Here is a 5,159-nt window from a genome sequence, read left to right as displayed (position 1 = left end):
CCCAAGTGATGTGCCCATCTCGGCCTCCCAAAGCACTAGGATTACAGGTGTCACCCACTGCACTTGGCCCTAATTCTTTTTTGAGAGATGAAAAGTTTTACCTCCTCTAGACATTCCTAATTCCACTTTAACAATGTTTTCCTAACCTGCAGTGTTTCTCCGGGACACTGAGGTTATTTTTTCAGAAGCTGGCCTCCCCAACTCCTCAAATATTAATTTTATAAATAAAATCTCTAAAGAGTGCAGGATTTCTTCCATCTTTATGTTCAGATGTCTATTAGATATAAGGATAGAAAAACTTCAAACTACTCAAACACATGACAAATTATAGAAATCACTGTATTCTACACCTATCACTTTTCAAACACAAGATTTCTTTTTTTTTTAAAAACAGACATAGTCTCACTGTTGCCCAGATTGGAGTGCAGTGACACAATCATAGTACACTGCAGCCTGAAACTAATGCATCAAGTGATCCTCCTGCCTCAGCCTCCAAGTAGTTAAGCCTACATGCATGCACTACCATGCCCAGCTCAGACAGAAGGTTTCTGAGTAGTTTGTTGCTCTTTTTCCCTACAATTTGTCTTCCATATAACTCAAACTGACAAGGCTATGGCTTACATAAAGAAGTATATTATAAAATGAACAAACTCAAGATAAATTTACATAAGACATGAGAATACACCTGAATCACCAACCACTAAAAATAATTGAAGAGCTTGAAATTAAGCCTAAGTGTAAATCTCTATTAAGCTTACAACATTACAATAGTTAAAATGAAGGTTAGAAAGAAAATGGTAGACATTGTTCCTTTTCCTATACTTACCACCATTACTTAGAGAAGTTTCTAAGTAACAAAACTTTGAGCCTTTTTCATTGTGGTATTCACGGATGACACCAACACATACTACTTCTGCTTAAAAATCAAACTCATTCATCTTGACTTGTTCCCAGAAACATGACACATACAATCATTTTTTGAAAAGTGTTTTGTAATTACCATCTGCATACATCTGAGAGACTGTTTCTAACAAGTTTTGGTCATTTTTAATCATTCTATCTAGCCTTTCTTTGATATGAGGATCTATTTTTTATTCACTCCTAACATAGAGGGGAAGTGCATACCTTTAATGACGCAAAGTAACTAGTTAATTTTGTTTCAGAATAATGTGCAAAAGGGAAGGGAGGAAACAGCACCAAGTATATCAGTATTTTTACACATCAGACACCTTCAGGAAGAAAACACATTTCTCATCTTAGTGTGACAGACTCTGAAAAAGAACACACAGCATTGTTTCAGTGGCACAAGAAAAAAAGTACAGTTCATTTTGAGATACTGTGCGAAATCACTCAAAAGACAAGTAACTTTGGTTTCAGTCACTTAGTTAAAAAAAAAATTTATCCATGACCGATGTTACTCTAGAACCTATTGCCAGACGTCAGAAGGCCTATCATTAATAATATCCCACCCCTCCCCACTTTTCTGAGACACGGGCTCGCTCTGCCGCCCAGGTTGGAGCACAGTGGTACGATCTTGGCTCACTGTAGCCTCAATCTCCTGGGCTCAAGCAATTCTCCCACCTCAGCCTCTAGTGTAGCTGGAACTACAGGGGTACGCCACCATGCCCAGATAATTTTTTTATTTAATGTTTTTGCAGAGACGGTACGGGGGTCTCCGTATATTGCCCAGGCTGGGCTTGAACTCCTAGAATCAAGCTATCCCCCTGCCTCTGCCCCCAAAGTGCTGGGATTAAAGGCATGAGCGACTGCACCTGGCCAATATCCCCTTTGAACATCTGCTTTCGCTGGTTGGTAAAAAAAAAAAGTGTCATTTTAAATTTAGTGTTACTCCTTCAGGCTGCTCCTCCTTTCTTACTTGCAGGGCCAAAGCAACGTCTCTTTCCAGCTTGGCCACCTTCCAACAACGATTTCTTCGGACGCCTTTGTTAATCATTCCTGTATGAAAAATCAGTGAATCTGAAACCTTGGGGAGAGGGAAGGAGGGTTGGAAAACAAACGGCAAAACAAAAATGCATTTGGGAGGACTACCCCAACTCCGTGAGTGGAAATGGGCTTCTCTGAATAGAGGCGAGGGTCGCCGCCTAGGGTCCTCGTACCTCAACAAAAGACACCAACTCTCTCAACTGTACCGTTAACCGATCTAAATGATACTCCAAGCCCAAAAGTAAACCGACTCTCTCAATCTCGTAGCTAAAAAATGGAGAAGGAAGCGTAGGGCTCCATGCAACGCCTTCAGGAGCAGCTGAGACCGAGGCTCACTGGGCCTCTTGATGCGGCTTCCAGTCGGTCCCGCCCTACATCAGTCCCCAGCACGGCCTCCACCTTCTGGTTCCCAGGTTCGCGCCCGCGGCTATCCGACCAGGTCGTCCTCCACCTCACCGTCCCCACTGAACCACCACTTGACTCCCGCGTACCCCTAAAACCTCTGCCCGGCTCCGCGGAATCGTCCCATTACTCCTAACATGGCGGCCGAGTCCCCTTTGCTCCTTCACTCTGGGCGCGTCCGACTTTGGAGCATTTTGGGCATTGTAGTTCCGGCGATTGCCTCGGTATCACTCCAGAACGTAAGAAGACTACAGTTCCCAGAAAGCACCGCACCTGAGCATGGCTATTGGGGACGTTTGGACAGAGGGATGATGTCATTGCAAAAGCCCCACTGCATTCATTGTGCTACGGTCTCTCCACCCCCTGCTGCTGCTGGGCTTGCGATTGCCGCTCGCTCCAGCTGAGCTAAGAGTAGCAGCAGCACCAGGGCAGGGACTGACTCCAGACCTTGGACTCAGGACATCGCAGACCTTCCCTTGCGTGCGTGACTCATTCGCACATCATTTCTGTTTATGCCTGGGGTGGGGAGAAAAATCCCAAACCAGGTGAGTTGAAGTGATTTATTCAAATGCTTCTACCAAGTTATTCCTCCCGCTTAGTTCTCAAGGTTTTCTTTTGGGAAGCTGTGAGCGGTGGGGAGGTGGGGGGGATTGGGGAGAGGCTCGCAGGCGCTGCTAAGGGGAAAAGCTCTGTGCAATTTGGGTCATTGCAAAGAACAACTCCAGCAACCTTCCCCCGCCAGAGGACGGGTGCCTGCCAATTCCCTAGTCGCAACTCCTCTCAACATTTTGAGACAGGGAGAGGGGGCTGGGCTAGGAAGGATGTTGGGGAGTGCTCTGGAAAATCAGAGGAAGGCAGAGGTGGGGGACTGCAGTCCTGTCACACACGGCCCGAGAGCTAAGGTTTGAGTAGGAAGGGGTGATGCGTGGGGAGAAATGGAGACAGTGATTTAATGTGGTCGCACTACTTTAGAACATTTGTATGTCGCTTGGACGAGCACTAGTTATTAATTTTTAGGATGAACGCTTAAGTTTTGTGGGGCTTTATTATATGTGTGTCTGTCTATGTCGTTTGTCTCGCCTTTTCTGCTGATTTGAGGTGACAGTGTCCTTTAATGGTGCACTCCGTGCCAGTCAGAAACATTTCACGTGTCTGACGAAGGTTCTCTGAGGCTGCTGGAAGCAGCGTTTTTGTTAAATGTTTTCGGTTCTCCGACTGCTGGATTCAAGATTGTTTGGAAGTGGAGCCGACAGATTTGTGCTTGTGTGTTTTAAATTACATTGCATAGGCTCTTTGCCACTGACAATGGTACCATAACGAGCTGCTGTTTCCTGAGGCATAGTCACTACTCACAAATAACGGTTTGAAGAGATCGATTAGGGAAGCCGGGTTCCTTTTAACACATTAGAGAAAGGGAAAGTTAGAAGCGCTGTTAACCTTCGTTTGGCATTACTGAAGGGTGCCCATGGAAGAGTAATTTTGGTCAGGGGAACCAAGGAGCATAGTAGTGGTTTTGTTATTGTTGTTTTTTAAAACGAACTGACATTTAACAGGACAGAAAGCATTCTGACTTATATGATGCTCTTGTAAGAGTTATAGGGATGATTAAGGCAATAAATATGTTACTTTGAGATAAACAGCTGGCTGGCTCCACAACAGATGGGGCCAGTCTTAGCTGAGAGATCTACAACCTTGGAAATGAATGGACCTGGGGTCAACCACACCCCCTCTTGGAATGTCAAAAGAAGGAGAAATGCCAGAGTATTTGCTTAACTCTAGAATGCTAAACCTTTTCATAGCTGAGTCAGACATGAGGGAAAGTCTTTACTGGTTGTCTTCTGCTGCTAAGCCAATTTTATTCATTTTAAATTCAGATCCTTAGGTCTCCAAAGTTGTAGCTGTGTGATATTTCGTTAAACGCTGCTTGATGCTGCATGCAAAGGACAGTCCATTGTATGGGCTTTGTAGTAGAGTGATTTATTGGGATGCCAATGAGCAGCTTTTGGATTTGGGAAAAGATCAACAGTCAGCCTTTGCCTCTACGTCTCTCTGTTGATAACTCTCTGCTCTTCTGGACACCCTACCCTTCTCTCCTGTACTTTCCTTTCTTCCCCCCACCCCACCCCACCCACATCTCTTAAAATTCTGTTTATTTCCCTATTTCTCCATTTGCAGTTTACAGTTTTCCTTTCTATTTCAAAATCTCTCCCTTATCACCAGCATGTCACATCTCTTTCTCTCCATCTCTCTCCAGTCTCAGAACACCCTCCCTGGTCCTCCTTCACTTCACCTGGGAACTCCTGGGTGGATGTAGACTATGTGAATATTTTTGCTGAATCCTCTTTGAGGAGAATTTCTTTGCCTTTTCTTTTTCTTGCAGTCCGTGCTTGGCAGGATGAGCAGCAATGAGCCTGACCCCTGGTCTGGTTTGTAGTTTCTGTGACAGACATAATTTAGCCCCAGCAGCGTGTGAACAATGAAATGCTGCAGTTGGGCTCATGCCACTTTTCCTTTCACTGGCACCTGTATTAGGAACTGCCTATGGGTTAGCCAGGTTTTTAAATGCTCTACATGAAATGTTCTCATAATTCCCAAGGCATAAGTAGTCTTCAAATGGCTTGCCTTATATAATACATTTTTTTCCCCTCATCCTTGCTGCAGCTGGTGGTGGGAAGGCTGTTCTTTGGGAAGGCTGTTCTTTCGCCACTCTTCCTTCCTGTTCCCTGTGCAATCCAGGTGGCCAAACTGCCCGTTTGGTTTTTTGATGATACTTGGAGGACAACAGTTCCACTGCCCCTCCCCCCTCCCCCACC

At 45.0% G+C, this 5,159-nt stretch overlaps 1 protein-coding gene and 1 long non-coding RNA gene across 5 annotated transcripts in view; one reads left to right on the top strand and one right to left on the bottom strand.

Moving 5' to 3' along the window:
* Positions 1 to 613: 613 nt before the first annotated feature.
* LOC108531653 (uncharacterized) lies at positions 614 to 2,544 on the bottom strand. Its single transcript, XR_001886234.1, has 2 exons — positions 1,773 to 2,544; positions 614 to 1,271 (listed from the first exon to the last, which is right to left on the bottom strand). It is a non-coding gene; the product is annotated as an uncharacterized LOC108531653 (long non-coding RNA).
* Positions 2,545 to 2,659: 115 nt separating this feature from the next.
* Positions 2,660 to 5,159, top strand: part of RAB30 (RAB30, member RAS oncogene family) — a 110,661-nt gene continuing 108,161 nt past the window's right edge. For 3 of the 4 annotated variants that reach the window (XM_017875212.1, XM_017875209.1, XM_017875211.1), the window contains exon 1: positions 2,692 to 2,891. The gene's annotated coding sequence lies outside the window, so the exon portion shown is untranslated. Of the gene's footprint in view, positions 2,892 to 5,159 lie in introns of all 4 variants that reach the window. The other variant, XM_017875208.1, reaches the window with a different exon arrangement.

The sequence above is a fragment of the Rhinopithecus bieti genome, unplaced genomic scaffold (assembly GCF_001698545.2).
Source record: "Rhinopithecus bieti isolate Rb0 unplaced genomic scaffold, ASM169854v2 scaffold_9667, whole genome shotgun sequence".
Classification (NCBI taxonomy): domain Eukaryota; kingdom Metazoa; phylum Chordata; class Mammalia; order Primates; family Cercopithecidae; genus Rhinopithecus; species Rhinopithecus bieti.
The sequence above is the reverse complement of the archived record's forward strand: the minus strand, read 5'-3'. Positions and strand labels throughout refer to the sequence as shown.